General features: G+C 44.2%; 1 long non-coding RNA gene and 1 other non-coding gene across 2 annotated transcripts; both read left to right on the top strand.

Moving 5' to 3' along the window:
* Positions 1 to 459: 459 nt before the first annotated feature.
* LOC124666528 lies at positions 460 to 2,026 on the top strand. The gene is made up of 2 exons (XR_006990911.1): positions 460 to 616; positions 1,702 to 2,026. It is a non-coding gene; the product is annotated as an uncharacterized LOC124666528 (long non-coding RNA).
* Positions 2,027 to 13,627: 11,601 nt separating this feature from the next.
* LOC124668711 lies at positions 13,628 to 13,749 on the top strand. Its single transcript, XR_006991807.1, has one exon. It is a non-coding gene; the product is annotated as a small nucleolar RNA SNORD14 (small nucleolar RNA).
* Positions 13,750 to 19,314: the final 5,565 nt, after the last annotated feature.

Here is a 19,314-nt window from a genome sequence, read left to right as displayed (position 1 = left end):
TACTTGGCTACACGGAGGGTGGAAAATGAAATAAAATAGGGAAGCAATATAGTCGGAGACTCGGAGTGGTGCACAACAGAAAATAGGTATTTCACGCCGTGGTGTTTTGACATATGTTGAAATACATAAAGGATGTCACTAATTCTATTGTACGAAGTTTAGGTTGCAACTTGAAACAGATGATTTCCATTGTCTGCAGCAATAGTGAACTATTCATTTTGGTTCACTGATTTTCCTATTTTGAAACAGATGAGCTTATACTTATCAATTAAATTTAGTAATTGTGAAGAGGAACTGGATTCTCCTATTTTGTAGTGTCCCATCTATATCTGGTGGAACAAATAACTGCATCTCATGGTGTACTTATTATGATTATGAAGATTCTGCTCTTTTTTTAGGACTTTCACGCGATATCCTATTGATTTTCATATGGTCAGTCCATTTGTACAAAATATGTACATTTTTTACTGTATTAACATAAGCATCTGAAATTTCAGGATTAGTTTTTCTGGCTTCATACTTGTCCTATTAACTGGAAGCTTTTTTCCCTATCGGTTTAGACATGAAGGAAATTGAGCAAAAATATGGAAAATAAGAAGAGACCGCCCTTGAACCGGTATGCACCTTTACCCATATTTAAAATTAACCTTGAAGTTTAGATGATGGTGTGTGCTACATATTGATATATTTGTTCTCTCTCTACAATGTTGACAAGCATGTGTGCTACTGTGTGGTTTACCAAAAAAAAAATCTGAAATCTTGATGTGATTCTAGAGTGTCAAAAAATATTTTTACGATTTGAAAACTCAAAATTCGATGCATCTTCTATAAAAGATTCATGAATTGGTGTATTTTTTTTTCTCCCCGTGCCTTCATTCAGGATTCTCATTTCATTAACAGCCAAGCCATTATGTTGCAATAGTATATAATATGTAAACATTCTTAATATGTGTGTTATCCTCTTGGATATCTCAACAGTATGTATTTTGTCACAATATACAGTCACCATAAAAAAAAAATTAAATGTACGGAGAGGAAAGTAACTTGTGAATTATAATTGTAAGGTTGCTTGATATCTCGCTCACACCTCAGGTGCACGTGTTCTCCACCTTTCCTCCAGCGTGATTTGGCCGATCCGTGTTCAGGAGCGAGGTTGGATGCACACTGATCCGGGGCTGTCCATGCTGGGATGTTACTTTGATTCATTCACCTTTTGTTATTCAGCTCCTTTTTGTGACAGGAAAGATTCTTCAGTTTGTGCATCTTTCCGCTATAAGAACAAGTATCCACTTCTAGAATTTTATTTACTCTCTTTTTCTGGTGTCAAAAATAGATGCCTACACAATGTCTTTCTTGCATTGCTACAGTGTGGACTTCAATTTTGTTGGGCAATCAAGGAACAAGGAAATTATGCCGCAATTTAAAATGTTATTTCTTGCATTGCTACAGTCTAGACCCATTATTGCTACAGTGTGTGCTTTCTGTTTTCAAAAAGATGCCATTAGATCAAATAAATAGCTCATATTTTCATGATTAAATTTTGTCCTTCGGTGTTTCATGATACTACTAGGTTGCTTTATTAAATGATAAAAGATGGTTACATGGTCAGGAATTTTACTACAGGTTTGATGATGTTGGGTGATAATAATTACTGATACTTCCCTTTAATTTTGTTGCTTGTTTTTAATTTGAAATTTGCAGAACTACCACGGTTCATTACAACAATTCCTTGAAAAGACCAAAATTCTTGTCAAGTTCCCTTCAGGCAGATAAGAAGATAAGAGATGATGATAGGAAGTTGGGATAACTGGTCCAAATCAAATCAAGTGGCAGTGTGCTTCCAGAAGTTTAAGAGGAAACACTAACATTGGCCGTGCAGTTCGCTTGGTGTTCTAGCTGAAGTCATCAACAATCAAATCTATAGTTGATATAGAAAGTATTGTACTCATCTTCTGGTTTCACAGTGCAGGCATGTAAGAACTGGTGTTTATATCACTATCTATATCATTCAATGGAGATTATTTCCGTCTGTGACACAGAAAAACTATCTGAAAGCTTTGGTCTAAGCAACTTCAACTGACCGAAAAAGATGAATGGCTGGTTTCTCATTATTTAATCGTCTAGATCTACTCTAAACTACAATAGTCTAGATATTGTATAGGTGTATTTGCATAGAAACTACAGAAAAACAATTGTCCCTATAACGATGATTATTAATTACGTGCTGAATTAGAGACACTGAGTTTGGCGTTTTTATTGAGCATTGACATTTGTTTTCTCTTCACTAATTGGTATCGCTTTAAATATCATGAAATGAAAACTTTCTGTAGAAATTAACAGTTCAGCTTGTTGTGTCTAATGGTTATTTTTTTGCATATTGTTCTTTTAGGTCATAATACTATGCACATATTTGAAGCAAAGAAACTAGGCAGTGATTTTTATCCATTCGCATGATTATTATTAATTTTTTCAGAGTAGGAGAAGAGGGCATGCAATATATTTTCCAAATTACTTTATTTTTCTTTTGTGAACACTATACATTCATGATGTATTGTAAGAAACGGACCTTCAAGAATCTAAACGCAATATATAAATCAGATTTGTACAATTTTACCTCTTAGTTATCATGTTTAAATATTGTGTAGAGAACCCTCTCGATATACTCCCTCCGATCTGCTCAGATCTACATGGAGCATATGCAAGGCTAGCCTATATAGTTTTACTGAAACAATTATTTGACAATTGTAAATTGTGTACAGTATTCAAAATTATGGCGTAGACTTTGTGGCGACTATTACTCTAAATATATTTTTTATTGGTCTCGAGACCAAGTTATGTGTCATCTTTTTTTTGGTGTTCAGTGATGATTAATGTTTATATTTTAGCATGTTTTTTTTGTCTTTTATACGTTTTGTTACCCGTGGCAACGCACGGGCATTTTACTAGTAAACCCCAAAAATCTGAACTGCTCCGGGGACGTGATCAAATCCTCTCCTTGCCTCTCCTTTATTTCCAGTGAAATCCCTTTCACGTGACAGACGAAAGGGTTAGCCTGCATCGTGACAACTCGATAAAGGCAAACTCATGGCAATTTAAGGGCATGTACAATGGGACACGTAAGATTTTTGTTTACCTGGAGGAAATAGATTGAAAAAAAAGGCTACCTTCTCGTTGGTTAGTTTTGGCCGGCGAGATCTGTTTGCGACGTCTTCTCGTTGGTTAGTTTTGGCCGGCGAGATCTGTTTGCAGGGGCTGGGTCGGCGAGGCGGCGGCGGCGACCTAGTCGGTGCGTTTTGTTCTCCGGGTCCGCCTCCGTCTCGGCGGTGTTTCCTCTAGCGCAGCTCGAGGGCCCGGGAGATTGTATAGGAGTGAATCGGCCGGCGGCTGCTGTCTTTTCCGGCAGCAACGACGGCGACCTGCAGGATGCGGTGGATTTGGAGCAAGGTTTGTGGAAGGTGGTGGGCAGATCTGACCTTCCCCTCCGACTTCGTAAGTTGGAGCTGGCTGATCTGCAATCCGTCGAGCATGGGGATGACCCCGGCCGACATGCCCCAAGGTCTCGGCTCCGGCGTTCAACGACGGGTCGCAAAATCGGCTCACAACGCTGTATCAGCTATGGTGCTTCGGCGGATTCTGGTTTGTTGGCTGCTCGTCTTCGTTTCTCCGGCGGTGTTGCGGCAACGTCGGCCATGGCAAGCGAGCGATGGAGTTGATGTACGCAAGGACCTCCAAGGACTGTTATTTTTTTGTTTTTTTGCGAGGGGTCTTTGTGCAAAGTTCCGAGGACACCTGTGTCTCTGGGTCTTTCCAGTGTGTGCTACGTGTGTGTAGGTCCTTTCGTGTAACTTGTTTGTGATATGAACACGTGGTACTTCCTCAAAAAAAAAACCCATATAGGGTGATGGAGGGACGAGGATGACGTCGTGCCTTTAGCTTGTGCTAGTGTTTCTTGTCATCGCTAGGTGGTTCAAAAACTTATTTGTAAAATCTACTACTTTTGAAACTCATTGTACTGATGTTGATGATTATTTGTAAAAAAAATTAAGAGGGTGGACCTCCCAGCCTACAACAACTATAGATCGAAGTAGCATTGTGCCCAAACTGGTTCATTAGTTCTTGCATATATTTACATATGGAACAATAGAGATCAAGTGAAGAGCATGTAAATACCTGGCTAGCTAACTAATCAGATTCGAGACGATGGTAAAAAAAAGGCCACCAGGATATATGGGAAAATAGTGCCCGACCGAAGGAACGTGCGTACATGCATGCGTAGATACATGCATGCGTTAATCATCTCATCCATCTTGCGCGGTCGGATAGGAAGACGAAACCCAGGCGACGATCTCTCCGAGATTGAAGCAACAAGCCAATCAAAGCAAATCAGAACCAATCCCGTGACTGCCGCGGACACTTAGATTCCTGGCTTCCTACTCCCAGCGGCAGCAAGTCCCTGTTCCGGTGATCCGATGGCTGCCGCTTCTTCTCACGCCCGTCACACGGATCGCGCTCCCATCCGTCGCCTCTCCGCATTTCCAGCTGTTCCTCCTCCCTCGCAGGTGCCCGCGATGGCGCTCTATAAATCCCCCATGTCGCTCTGCTTGCCCTTCATCCTCCAATGTCGCTTCTTTCCTTCTCCACGTACATGACCTCACGGCCTCCACCACAATTTCCATCATCCTCAGCTCGAGAATCTCCTGTAGTACTGGTCATACACGTTTTCCGGCGAGACAGTCCGGCAGAGGCTGGAACACAGCAGTGCACGACATGGTGAGGAAATGCCATGCCGGCGGATAAGACGCAGGCATGCTGCTTAGGAACTCTGTGGTTTCTTGATCTAATTCTTCAGTATAACCGTGGTGGTGTCACACAAACTTGTTATGTCTATTCTAGGTATTGAGTACGTCTCGTGGACTCGTGGTGCAGCGATTGAAGACATGGTTCTAGCTGCCGGAGGTACAAAGGCATATATATGCCTGCCCGCGATGCCGTCGGCCACTTGTTAAGCAGGGTACCTAAGGCTATTCCTTCTTAATTATTCTCTGATCTTCCGTTGTTGGTCTTTTTCTGCATTGTTTCTCTTAATTTTTCACTGTTGACTTGGTAGGATCTCTTGAGGTTCAGCTAAGTACGTAGGAGGTAGGAGATGACAGAGAGATATTCTAAATGGACCCTCATGAGGCATGAGTATATAGCTAGGAACAAGTGGAAAATTGTATATGTTTTAGATTTTTTTTCTGGCTTACTAGTAGTACAAATCGATCTTTGTAAAATTCTAAGAACATGTTCAGTTCCAAATACCAATTCATGTGTATAATGGTGCTAGCTCTGGCACAAATGTTGCAGCCAAACCATTTTATTGGGCACTTCTGGGTCATGATTTAGTCTTTATTTTGCACACGTACGATTACATCTAGTGTATCCTAAACATAGGCAGGCCATCTTTACCAATTTTAATGGAGGAGATGTAGTTCCCTAAGCTAGGCAAGATGAACAGCTAAACTTTGCAACTGTGTACCTTGTTGTCTCGGTGTTGCTGCTTTGGTGAGGACATCTCCAACGGGCCGGCCCATATCGAACGACCAAAGTGGTCGCGCGCATCTGTTTGCGTCGACCGGCGAACAACAAAATAGTTGTACAAGGCCACGGTGACTGTTTGCGCCGGGGACATCTCCAGCGGGCCGACGCATATTTTTTTTGGCTGACGATGTCAAGGTCGGTAATGGCGGTTAAGGTCCCATCGAGGCCTGCCGCCGGTGATTACCGGTTCGCGCGCAAAGGCGGTGCTTCCCGTGTGCCGCCAATACATTGGCACGTTTTGCCACCGCTTCGCTTGCAGGGGAAACGGCTTTCGCGCGGCCGGTGTTTCCCGCCCCGCCGTGGCTATATATGGTGAAAGTCGGAGGACGAGGTTGGCACACCCTGACCAAACCGTAGAAATCATCCATGGCCGAGCATGACCGCACCTAGGCTCGCATTGTTCTCATGGCCCGTGGCGTCTTCCCTGATGATCTTGACCTCGCATCCCTCCATGCGACGGAGGCGTTCGACGAGGAGCAGACCGCCGCGTACGCGGCCGAGTAGCTAGAGGCGGAGGTGGTGGAGGCCTTTGTGGAGGAGGCGGCAATGGAAGCGGCGGCGGAGGCCAGGGTGGAGGAGGCGGCGGTGCAGGCGGTGACCATGGCTGACCTCGAGGCGCAGCTAGCGAGGCCAGGGTGGAGCTCGCGGCGGCGAGCATGGTGGCCAGGGCGTGCCTGGTGGCGAAGCTCGAGGGGCCACCGGCGCGGCAGGCGGCGACCATGGCGGACGCCGTCACGCGACGACATGGACGACGAGGACGAGCACGACGTCGACTTGCTCCCATACGGCGATGAAGAGGGTGTGTTTGTGCGCGCCGAGCAGTGGGCGCTACTCACGTCGTTCGAGAGCCGTCCTGAGGACGCGACAGAGGCCCAAGCTCGTGGTGATGCGATGGCCATGATGCAGGCTTTCTTGCGCTCGAACCTGGTGGCGATGGCGTGGGCGGGGCCAGACCACGCGCGGATCGACCAGGACAACCGCGAGCTGCAGGACGCCATCACAGCGAGGGAGGAAGCAGCGGTGGCAATGGCGAGGGACAGGGCCCGCTACCGCGAGGACCTGACGCACATCACGGCGGACGAGGCGGCTGCGCAGCGAGCCCACTGGGACTCCTCTCTAGCGGAGGCCGTTGAACGTCGCCGGCAGGAAGACGTTGCCTCCTTCCGGGAGCAGAACATTTTGCACTAACCATCTCTATAAGGATAGTCCTTTTGGTCAATCAGGAATGACAAACATTTTTCTTACCTGTGTCGCTGAGCGGCGGGCTTGATTCGACCACCGCTGATGCATGGCGTGACCGCGCAGCGTCCATTGAGACGCAAACTCGACGCATATTTAGGTCACGTTTGCGTCTCCACAAACAAGCCGATCACTATATGTTGGGCCGCTGAGTCTGGTTTCAGACGTATTTTTCAACCGCGTCGCCAGAAATGCCCTACGAAAAAAAAACAATGTCGACCGAACCCGCGGTTTTTTTAGGAAACCGAACCCACTGTTGGGCTAAGGTCCACCGGCCCACTCAGCCCTCTCATTCTCTCACTCTGTCTTCCCTTTGTCGCAGACAACCTCAAATACCTCGCCGGCGTAATGTCCGCGGCCGCCTCGTCTCCCCCATCTCCGATACTTCATCCCATCCTCCAGAACCTCCTCCAGAACCTCCTCCACTATCCCCGCCCGCATCAGGTCAACCGACACCGCCCAAGACTCGCTGATGGGAGACGCGGCGCCGCCCAGCAGCCACGGCATCACGCCCGGGTGTTGTTCGCTGGTGCGGTGCGCGCGGTGCCGCCGAACTCGCCTTGCCGCATCACTCGTATGGTCGAGGCGATTCGGTCCGTCTGTCTTCACGTCGGTGAGGTGTACGGTATCCGCCACGAGGACGCGCCGGCGGCTGTGACGTGAGCCATGGAGATTCTTCCTCCGTCGCACGCTGCGAGGATGGAGTTTTCCTGAGGCCTCAGTCTCACTACCGATGGAATTTTAATACTCCCTCCGTCCCGCGGAAAATGTCGCGACACCCATTTTGCAAAAACGCCATCCTAGTTTCTCCGACCAAAGCTGCAGTCCTCCGCATCGTCTCCTTCCCCTTCGCGCCCCCTTCCCCTCCCTCCGCCGCTCTGTCGCCGGCTCCCCGCTCCATAGGCGGCCACCCCGCCCTCGCCCGCGCCGCGGAGCTCCGTGCCTCCTCCAGCTCTACTCCCTGCGTGGTTCCTCCGCCCCCTCCTCCACTCCCCGCGCCTCCATCCACTCCCCCGTCGCTAAATATCGACTTTTTTTCCGCGATTCAGACGGGTTGGCGTACTCCGGCGGTTCAGCAGCAGATCAAGGCGAAGCGGCTTCGCTTAGGAGCATAGGCGCTCGATCTGGAGTTCATGGGGACGAGGGAGGCGATGAGCTGGTGCTGCGGTGCCACGGTACTGGGTGCGACGATGTGGACGAAGCTTCCACCTTTGTCCTCCATGCCGGACGGTGGCGCAGCAGTGGTTGCTGGCGAGGAGGCTCTGCGACCGGCCGGCCCGCTTCCTCGGCGTTCCCCATCTCCTGCTAGCTTGGACAGAGCATATGCGCGTTCCCCGTCTCCTGCCGGCTTGGACAGAGCATCTGCGCGTTCCCCATCTCGTGATGAATACACATTCTCATGCTCATGAGTAGTGACATACTCCATGTGTCAAAGCAGGGAAGAAGATGATGATATCTAGCTAGCTGCACTGTAAATCAGGTGGTGATGACACAAAAACATGCATCTGGTGGTACATCTTCAAAGAAAGTAAAGTTGGAATTTGTAAGTAAACTTTGTTTCAAAATGATTGTTCTTCTTTAGATCAGTATTAAAATGATTGTTCTGATGCCAAACCTTATTTCATGGACATGTACGCTGTTCTTTAGATTATTATTAAAATGATTGTTCTTTGAGTAGGACACCAAAGCATCAGGCATCAAGGAGGAGACACCATCTTCCTCAAAACCTACATCAAAGGCCACTGCTTCCTCAAAAAGTCCCAGTGCCAGTGTATCTCCTGTGAGGACTGTTCTTCTTGCTGTGGCTCCACTCACTACACAAGATTTAGCATCCAGATTTAAGTCTAAAAAAAAAAAATGAATTAGTGCTAGGAGGAACTAGACACTAAATGATATAGTAGAAGCGGGACCTCGGCGTGAGAATTCCAGAAATTCGCTCCTGACAGGATTCGAACTCTGGTCATTGGGATGCGCCACTGCGACCCCAACCACTGGGCTATGCCCACGTCCTCCAGATTTAAGTCTAGAATACGAGTCTAGAGGTAGGCTTCTTCAGCTTTACTGATTTACAATCTAAAGCTGTGACATTGTATTGTACTCCTACTCTGCATAATGCAGCAGTGTTCTAACCACTGAAATCAATAATTTTAGCCACTCCTAGTCTGCATGAACTCATAATAATTGTTGAGGGATTTTATTCTGGTTTTTTAATTGTCATGCGTAAAGCTACCTCCAGTTTCTTGAATGTTGACGGTGGGCCTCAGGGTAATGGTAACCGTATACATTTGCTAGTTCTATCATATTGTATTGATGTTGTTTATTTGACACTGATTTACTGAAGACAGGAATGAAGCATACTGTTTCCTTGCTGGCTCGCTCTCCGCCATGCTGTCGCCATGGGCGATGCTGCTCATCGGCGCCGTGCAGAACTTCCTCAGATACGGATGGCTCTGGCTCATCGTCACCAAGCAGCCCCTCTCCATGGTGCCAACTTCTTCTTCTGAGGACTGTTATGTAGCACATACAAATGGTACATGTGCTGATTTTATTTTTAGCAAGAGGTCTTAAGATAAGCTACATAAGTCACCTGAAGCAAGGATAATACTGGATGAAGAAGTAGATCTAGTTTTGGTGTGCATTAGATGGTATACATTAGCGGTCTAGTGTTTTTTGTTAGATCTGCATAGCTTGTTCTTCTTGTTTATATTTCTGAATTCAACAACGCAATTCAGTTGATCTATCAAAGGATCAAAGAGCTATCAGTAAATTGATTCACATTCATTGATTTTCTTGTGTTGTTGGGTTCTTGATAAGTTGGCTGATAGGGTACCTAAAGTGCATATTGCATCACCTGTTGGATGAATTATTTCTGTAATTCTGATCTGAAATGTCATGTCTCTATAATCCTGTCATAGATTTCAATGCCACCTAACTTCGGTTAACATGATACTCCTAGTTGTTGGTGTAATAGAAGGATCGTTTTCCAACTTGGCATCTGTCATTAGATATTATCATGCAAATGTTTGCATTACTGGAACTGCACATGCAGTCCTGCTATTAACATTTTCTGTCATTTTCATACATTTTCTGTCATAATAAACCCTGAAATTTTCTTGCTGTAAATCTCAAACTAGATCAAAATTTAGTCACTGAAAATTGATATGTCACTGAATTTTATTCATCATGGAGAGTTCAAAAAATGAACTGATCAAATGAAGCTAAGATGTTGCATTCTTCTTGCCAATATCCGCTACTCAATCCATGCGTTTCATAACCTAGAATAACAATGTTATGCATATGTATTATGTAGCCAATTCTAACTATTTTCATCAGCCGGTGGACTGAAATTTAAATCAAGAACTGTCTGCTGATCCACGGCGAGCTGCAGAGCTGGAAATTTAGTAGACAACGAGCTGCGGAGCTGCTGCTAGAGATCCAAGTAGATGACGATCACGGTGAGCTGTGGAGCTGCTGCTGGAGATCAAGTAGACAACGAGCACGGCGAGCTGCTGTGTCGGCGGCGTCGGCAGCGACGGGCCGACGGCAGCGCAGGTGGCGCAGCGCTCCAACTTGACAGGCCGTGGCAGACCTCGAACTTTCCCAGGTGGTGGCAGAGGATGCTATCGGAGGAGCTTGCAGGAGATTAAGTTTCTTATTCGTCCTCTTCCTTGCAGACGTAACCCAGGCGGACGAGCTCAAGGATGAAGCCTAGGCGGACGAGCTCAAGGACGCAGCCGGAGGAGGGCCCCAAGGGCGAGTCGGGCGGAGGGGCGGCAGGCCAACTCGAGCGGGGGCTCCTATGCCCCACCGGTCCGGGAGCCCAAGAGGCAGAGTGCCCTCGCCCTCCGCTAGGGAGCGGCCGGTGGTGGAGATGCGGCCGGATTTGAGAACGGCGAGGACGGCCGGAGATGAGAAGAACGGAATTTTGAATCCAGATCTGAAGGATCAAAACGGAGAAGAACCGAGTTTCTAGGAGGTTTTCTGTAAAAGTTACATTGACTAGGCGCTCCGACACTTTCCACGGGACGGAGGGAGTACTACAACATACTCCGCCATGGAGTATGGTTTTCTCTGCCGTTGTAGTTGACGGCCAGCAGAAGTGCAGAAGACTACTTTAGACCTGACCAGGTTTGCTATAGATGCACTACTAGTTTATTAGTAGCTGGTTCGTTCAGATAAGTGAGCTAGATGCGCAGCCTGCATGAGTTGGTCTTAGAACTATCCAGGATCATGCACGGTTGATGATTTTGATTGGTGGATAATGACTAGATTGTGGCGAGGTCTTTCTCTGTGAACACTGCTATATCGGCCTAATTAGCTCACACATATGCATATCGAAATCCAATTTGTTTTGTGACTTAATCATGTGCCTTTCAGGCCTCCTTGTATAGCTGGGATGAGCATGTTTTGTGATAGCCTACTAAGTGATGATGTGTATGGACTGTGGCACAACCTGGTACTGTTACTAGGTTTCTTGGTAGCTGTAACTCAAATGTCCTGATAATTAACTGCAAAAAGGTTATGGTGTTTATGTGCTTTTATAACCTGGTAAACAGACATGAACAAATAAATTGTGAGCTTTGCTGGAGCCTTTATTATATTGTAGTGTTGGTATATAGCTGACATGTCAAATAACCTTGTAATCATTCCATTTACTTATAGTTCATTCCAAATAAGGATGTAAAGAGTCATCTGTTAGATGTACATGTGACGGATCTTGCAGATAATCTTGTTTCATTTTCACCGGGATCCATTGTTGTTTTTTAGTTGCCATGGTGTATATTATTCATATTAAGAGCCAAGATCTATTACAACACACCGTATGGCCTGCATGATAAGAGTTCACATCATCTCCTAGTTGTGCATATAAAAACGTTTTCACTATCCTTGTGATCATGTTAATGATTGTTGTTTGTCTTGATGGCATTATAGGCAAGTTAGCGACTCTGGTTTTTCATTCTCATCATCCGGTGTACCACGGCTCCGATAGGCCTACAAAACACATCTAGTCCTCTCTGTCACCAACGTCATGCTACTAGCGGTCGCCTGTCCCGCTTGATACTCCTAGAATGCATGCGTCGAGGCCAGTTCTGGGTTGGCTGAGGTGCGGTATGTGATGGCGGTGTGCGGGATGCAGGAGGACAAGCGGGGGCCGTCTACCTAGGTTGAAGCAAGACACGTGGTGAGCTATAAATTTTGTATGTGACCTGCATTCAGCGTTTATTGTAGCAACTATTAGTTATTATTGTTTGTAGGATAAATGACTACTATCCTTAAGTTTCTTTTCCGCACCAATTATATATTGTCGGGGTATAGCACTAAGTTGGGATCTTGCATTTCAATTTTTTTAGAGTAACTTTTGTCGCCGCATATGAGGTTTTCGTTACTCTATCTAGAGCATTAACAGTCTGTCTCTTTCAAGGCCATGATATTTTCCACCTTCCTCCAACTAGCACTATTCTTAGAGGGGCTACAACTAGTCGATAATGATGATCTATAAATTTTTTTGCTTGTAAAGAGCTAGCATATGACTCTGCAAAAGCTGAACTTTAATATATATATACATTTTATTTTTCTGCTTATTGATCATTAAGTAACTGATTCGAAATATACATTTGATGCCCAAGAATTTGTTTCTTTTTTCATAAAAAGAAGTTAAGAAAAGCTAGCACGAGTTCATGGCTTTTGTCATTAGCCAAAATTTCATATTTGTATTATGGTGTAATTTTAGTCTTTGTATTTGCATGTACACCAAGGTGGTTTTGGACTGCACCAAGCGATGGTTTCAAAACATGTTGAAGGAGGCACTCGCCGGTGACGCCCCTCTGCAGCTCCTCATGGTCCAGATGTGTACAACAGCGCCTATGCCGTCAACAAGAATGAACACAAGGTGAGCTCAGACAACATTGAGGTGAAACAAGCTCAATCCGTATATTAGCTTATTCAGATAGTTAGTTAGTGAATACTAAAGATTTCGATGTGTTTGATTATGTTCCTCTGTCAGACAAAAAAATTGCCTCTCTGGATGTTGAGAACATATGTTGTCAAGTATGCCATGTTGGTAGCTCATTATAGCATGTGTTGTCACAATATTATTCTTACATAGAATACATAGTTGTTCATGTGATGTTTTTGGGGTAATTTAACTCTAGCGCTTGGTGTATGACACAGCCTTGCCGGCGTCTGAAGGTTTTATTCTCTTAAATCTTATTTCATGCTTGCCAGATAGGTGTTGTAGTACCCGATGTTTTTCTGTCCTATTCGTTTCTATATTTCTCTAGTCATCATGGATGTCTTCATTCCTCATGGGACAAACATTATGATGTTTCTGTTGATGCAGTTCTTCTCCTTTTTTCCATGGAGATGTTGTGGTACGAATACTAGCTTCAGTTGCAGCAACTATGTTAATATTCTGTGTAGATCTGTGATGTAGGTTGCTGGTTACCTTGCTTGTTTACTTACACAATAGAGTATTATGTAAACATTCACAGTTGTTGCCATAGAGCTTTGGCCTTGCCCAGTTTGAGAGCTAATGCTATTGATTCTTTCCTTGGATGCATGAGCCCTTTTTATTTTCCCTACTTCATATTGTCTATTATAAATCAATTTAGCAGTCTTAATAGTATTTTCAATTGGCTTTTGCACTCCAAATGATGATGAAATCAAGGTTTGTTTCTCAAAACATTCGCAGTTGTCGCTGAAGAGCTTTTGCCCTGCTAGGCTTGTTCCTTCGATGTCTGATGCAATTCTAAACATATATATTTGTCTCTTCCATTTGGTTTTATTTACTTCAGTGGATGGTAATGTATGCCAATGATGATAAAATTAGGGCTTGTTTCTCAAAACATTCGTAGTTATCACCTAAGGTCTTTTGCCCTGGTAGGCCTGAGATCTAATGCTGTCAGATCCTTCCTTGGATGTCTATGGGCATATTTGAGCTCACTGATAAGTTTGTTATGTATTATTTCTGCAAACTACTTTTCTCCTCTGCTATTGTTTTTGGTCTTGACCTTGTTTATGTTTCTCATCTGTTTATTTTGGATAGTAACTTGGCTGACAATGGTGAAAACAATAAGAAAACACACATTTTTTCAGGACTGCTTGGTGCGCTCAATGTGCTATGCTGTCAAATCTGTAATACTGATATATTGTTCCCCTGATTTCCTCTGAAATAGAATTTCTCTTTTTTGTGGTTCAGATTTAATTTGCAATGTCAAAATTATCTGTTTGGTTCATGCTTGTACGGTGACAAAAGTTTACTAATAATACCATTTTTCTAGACTCATCGATCGCTCCCATGCAGTGTGTTTAGTCATGAAGTAATTAATATTGGATATACCGAAAACTTATAATCCTCTTAGTTGCAGTATCACATGATTTGACTCAGTAAAGCATGGCACCACCAGCCTCGTTCACGCACAGGACCTTGCTGTCGAAGAAGGGGAAGAAGTCGAGGTGGCTGGCCATGCACGAGGGCGATGACTCGAACCTGAGTTTGGGGAGTTTTGGCGGGGTCAGCCGCAAGACGCCGCCGTAGTCCTCCTTTTGCGGCGGCGCCATCGCCGCAGGTTGGATTTGTTGTTGTTCGATCTGGCGATGCTGTAGTGCCTGCGCGGTGGACGGGAAGAAGAGGTGGCGGTTGGCGTCGACGCGGCTCAGCGAAAATCCGTCGGACGTCTTCATCACCATGTTCAACAGCCGCCGCGCTTTCTTCATCCTCGACCTAGCCTTTGAATATATGCGAACGTGATCTATCGCTGCCTAGCTAGGTCTAGCCGTAATTAATAATAATCTCATCCTCCCCTAATCATGCCGAGAATAGATGGATGCGTTCTTGGGCTGCACGGCCCATCAGCCCATGTATATGTATATGTGATTTATTGACTAATTTGGCCACCCTAAAAAAAAATACTAATTTGGCATCGGGCGATCAGCCTGGAGGCAAAACCTATACACCGACCAGGTCGGTGGCTACCGGCCACCGCACACCTCCTGGTCGGGTATGGGCCGGGCCCATTTGGGTCTGTTTAGCCTGTGTAGTTCGTTTTTGCTTTTTTTTTCTGGTTTCTTTTTCTGTTTTCTGTTTTCTGTTTTCTTTTTTTGTTTTCGGTTTTGTTTATATTTTTTTAGATTCGAAAATTTTAATTTTTAAAAAATGTTCAAATTTAAAAAAATGTTCAAATTTGAAAACCGTTCAAATCTAAAAACCGTTCAAATTTGAAAACCGTTCAAATTTAAAAACCGTTCAAATATGAAATTTTTTTTAATTCAAAAAAATTACAAATGTTCAAATGTAAAATTTGTTCAAGTTAAAAAAATGTTCAGATGTAAAATTTGTTCAAATTTAAAATTTGTTCACATCGAAAATTGTTCAAATCCAAAAAAGTTCACACAAAAAAATAAAAAACTAGAAAATTAATGTTTTCAATTTTCGAAAATATACAAATTTTAGAAATTTTTGTTTTTCCGAAAAAAAATTACATTGGCATTTTAAATTTTTTTAAAGAAAAATTAAATGAAACAGCAGAAAAGGAGAAAAACAGAAGAAAAAAACGAAAACAACGTTACTGGGCCGGCCCAACAGGCACCCTGGGGGGTGCGGTGCCTGGTCCACACCGACCAGGGTGGTGTATAGCACCTCCCCAGCCTGGACCCTTAAAACGGTAATCCCTATTCTCCGCTCAAGGCGAACGATATCGAGCTAACGCCTACCTTCTCTGTCGCTAGTTTCTTAACGGGCCGGCCCAATTCGACATTTTTCGTTTCTTTTTCTTGGTTCTATTTTCGTTTGTTTTATAATCTAAACAATTTTCAAATTATGAACTATTAAAAAATTGAATATTTTTCAAAAATTGAACATTTTTTAAAATTTGAACATTTTTAGAATTTAAATATTTTCAAATATGAACATTTTTAAATTCAATTATTTTCAAAACTGAACATTTTTAAATTTTTAACATTTTTAAAATATGATTTTGTTAATCTGAACATTTCCTAAAATTTGAACATTTTTAAAATATGAAGATTTTTCAAATTTTATACTTTTAAAATTTTGAACAGTTTTAAAGTTCGAACATTATTCGAAATCTAATTTTTTAAATTGTGAACTTATTTTCGAAATCTAAATATTTTTTGAAATCAGAACATTTTCACAAATATTTCTTAAGCCCACCCATAGCACAAAGGCAGCGATCTTTTTTTCTCGTAAGCAGAGCGATTTGAGCCAGGAAAAGTGGAAACGTTTAATGGGCCAAGCCTAATATCGTCTCATGGTACGCGTACGCTCGATTTGCTTCGCTTCAACCGTCAAGTAGGGGCTCCCCCTTAAAATGGGGGGTGATATACACCGACCTGGTCGGTGCGGTGCACCCACCGCACACCCTCCCCAGCCTGTGGGTCGGCCTAGTAATATATTTTTATTTATTTATTGGTCTTTTCCCTTCTTTCTTTTATGTTATTTTTCTATTTTCTTCTTCGTTTTTCAAATTGGAATATATTTCTAATAACATTTTTTATTTTTTCAAAAAAACTGAACATTTAAAATTTGAATCTTTTTCGAATTTGAACATCTTTTGAGAAATTTTTGCGTATTTTTTTATCTAAGTATTTTTCAAAATGTGAAAAAATTGATCTTGAATAGTTTTTGAGGTTCAACATTTTTTTGTTTTTTCTAAATTTATGTTGTGCTTCACATGGAGCTTTCCTGTTATGTCACGCTAGCCTTGTATGAATCTCTATTTGTGCCCACCAGGTTAAGTGTTTAGCTTTTGCTCTATAATGTATTTTCCACTTCGTTACTAAATTTGAAGACATTATTTGCAGGCCCAGAAAATAAATACTCTCCAAAAGATCAGCAATGATTTCCTATATTTGGGTATCAGTTTCGAACATGTATAATGGGAGAATATTAGGATTATATATAGGATTAGTAGAACATCATATTTTGAAGCGAGATTATATTGTATGTTGTGTATTCATCAGATAATATTCATGCACCGAATGGTGATTCAATTGATGAATATTTAATTGTATCTTTTCAATGCACTTTTACTCTAATTTCTTGTATGTCTTTTGGAAATTATATTTTTTATTGAGAAAAATACTTACAAGTTTATAGCTGGTCAAACCATTGAGTGCAGAAAATAATATTTATCTTGATTTTTTTAAATCCGTGAAGTTTGTACCAACACGTATATACGGATGAACCCGGTGATCAGGTGTATATGTGAGCATGGCCTCTCTGCCCAACACGTGTCTAACGCCGTTTAACATATCTGGTCACGCGTCGTTGTAGACCATCCCGTCCCTAACGCCAAATCGATGGTGAGCCCCTTTCCCCGCCATCCACGCCCTTGACCAGCGCAGCAGCGCCATTCAGTCCCACCACCAGCATCGAAAAACGCCAAATCGATGGTGAGCCCCTTTCCCCTCCATCCACGCCCTTGACCAGCGCAGCAGCGCCATTCAGTCCCACCACCAGCATCGAAAAATAAGGGATATATGTTGTTTGGTCCGGGATGGTGAGGATGGAGGAAAAGATACTCAGCAAGAAAATGATTGTCATAGTCACGTTGATTAGTGAAATAAATTGAACAACTTAATTAAGGATGATTACTTTATTTTGTTGACTCACCTAAATTGAACTATGAGAGTTAATTGTTGGATCATTGCTTTATATGCATATAATGTTGAATTATAGATGTTTATTGGATTACATTTAAAAAATGAAACCTTATTTTTTTTGTATATGTTTTCCGTATATACAAATTACTATATTTGTTACAAGTACGATAAAACTTTTAAACCCGTGGTAACGCACGGGCATTCAACTAATATTATCTAACATGTATACTTCCTATTTGTTTCCGGCTGCGTTGGGTGTGACTAGAGGGAGGTGTGCTCCGGTGTCCCCCCCTCGGCTCCACGATTCTAAAAAAATTGGAGCAGCTCCACCCATGAGAAAAATATGTGGAGTTGGAGCATGTTCGGAAATAGACGACTAGATTCCTGGAAATCCTTCGACTCCAAGTTTGGCGCTTCTCGCATCCACTCCAGCTTTGCAGATGGAGCTGCAAATATTTGACGCGACTCTACGTTTCTGCCGTTGGCGGCGGGTCTCGCCCCGCGCGCCGTCGAGGCGTGTACAACGTGGGAGCTCCGGGACAACGGACCGGACGGTGGTGCAAGGCAGGTCGCCTAGTAAGCGCGGTGCCGCGGCCAAGGCGAGTGCTTGTTGGCTGCCATCGTGAACGTCATCGCGTGGCACGGCCGTCTCGCCGGAGAGCAAGCAGCACTATGGTCATGGCCAGACGCGCGCGAGTGCAGAGATGGGTGCCATCGTGACGTCTCGCGTCGTTGAGTAGGCGCTCTGCCGCTGCCGAGGCGACTCCGTGATGGCCTTATTATGGATGTCACCGTGCGTGGCGCGGCCGCTCGCCGAAGAGAGAACAGCAGCACGACCGAATCTCGGCTTCAGGTCTGCGCCGAGCAGCGTGCATGGTACACTTCCAGGCGACGTGCTGTGGCAAGAACAAAAAATAAATTTCCGATCTGTGTTTTATTTCCGTGGTTAGTTTGCAAGCTTCTCAACAGAAAAGAATTGACCCATCATCGATCCACTAGCTAGCTGGTATACCTCCTCTGCGTGCAAGCTCCTGCTGGAGGACGGGAGCGCGCTGCCAAGGTCGGGTTGGGTTGCGGACGGGGAAAATTACTCCCGGCGTGCAGCTCGGGAGATGCAGAGTGCCGCTTGAGGCTGGGAATGTGGGTTTGACCGAGCTGAGGAGGACGGGAGCAGGGTAAATAGAACAGGATGGAAGCGTTTTCTCCATTCCGCGGTGGCATACCATTGTAATTTATGCTGCTCCATAATTTGGTGCTCCGCGAAATCGCTAAAAAGTGAATTTTTAGAAGCTGGTCAACTACCGGGGGGGACACCGAAGCAAAGGTGGACTAGAGGAAGATAAGGAAGACAATGGGAATACGTGGGGTTTCGTGTGTGTCAGGTGCTGTAGCACTCATTTTTCCTGCTGGTCCAACTCGTGCCCAGTTTCCCGCTGATCCCAGCAAAACATGCAACGGCCGGCGCGCATTTGCCTCCTTTCTATTTTCGGTAATACTTAATTTTCACCCAGTTACCAAAAAGGGGAAAACGACGACGTGGGCTTAGCCCAGTGGTTGAGGCCGCAGTGGCGCATCCTAACGACCAGAGTTCGATCCCTGTCAGAAACGAATTGGTAGAATTGGCACGCCAAATCGTGCTTCTACTATATCAATATTGTTCTAGTTCCTCCTAGACGATGTTTTATTTAAAAAAAGGGGGGGGGGGGGGCGGGGGGGACACCTGGTCTATAATGTGGTTGACCACTTTGTAGTTGATGTGTCGACCTTCCGGATTTCCTTCGTATTGACCTCTATTTTTCACTCAGCTCATCCGTGCTTTGGTCGTTTCCGACTTCGGGATTTCCTTCGTTTTGACCTCTATTTTCTCTTCTG

This window comes from Lolium rigidum, chromosome 6, assembly GCF_022539505.1.
Source record: "Lolium rigidum isolate FL_2022 chromosome 6, APGP_CSIRO_Lrig_0.1, whole genome shotgun sequence".
NCBI classification, from domain to species: Eukaryota; Viridiplantae; Streptophyta; class Magnoliopsida; order Poales; family Poaceae; genus Lolium; species Lolium rigidum.
Note: the sequence above shows the minus strand (reverse complement) of the source record. Positions and strands in the feature narration are given on the sequence as shown.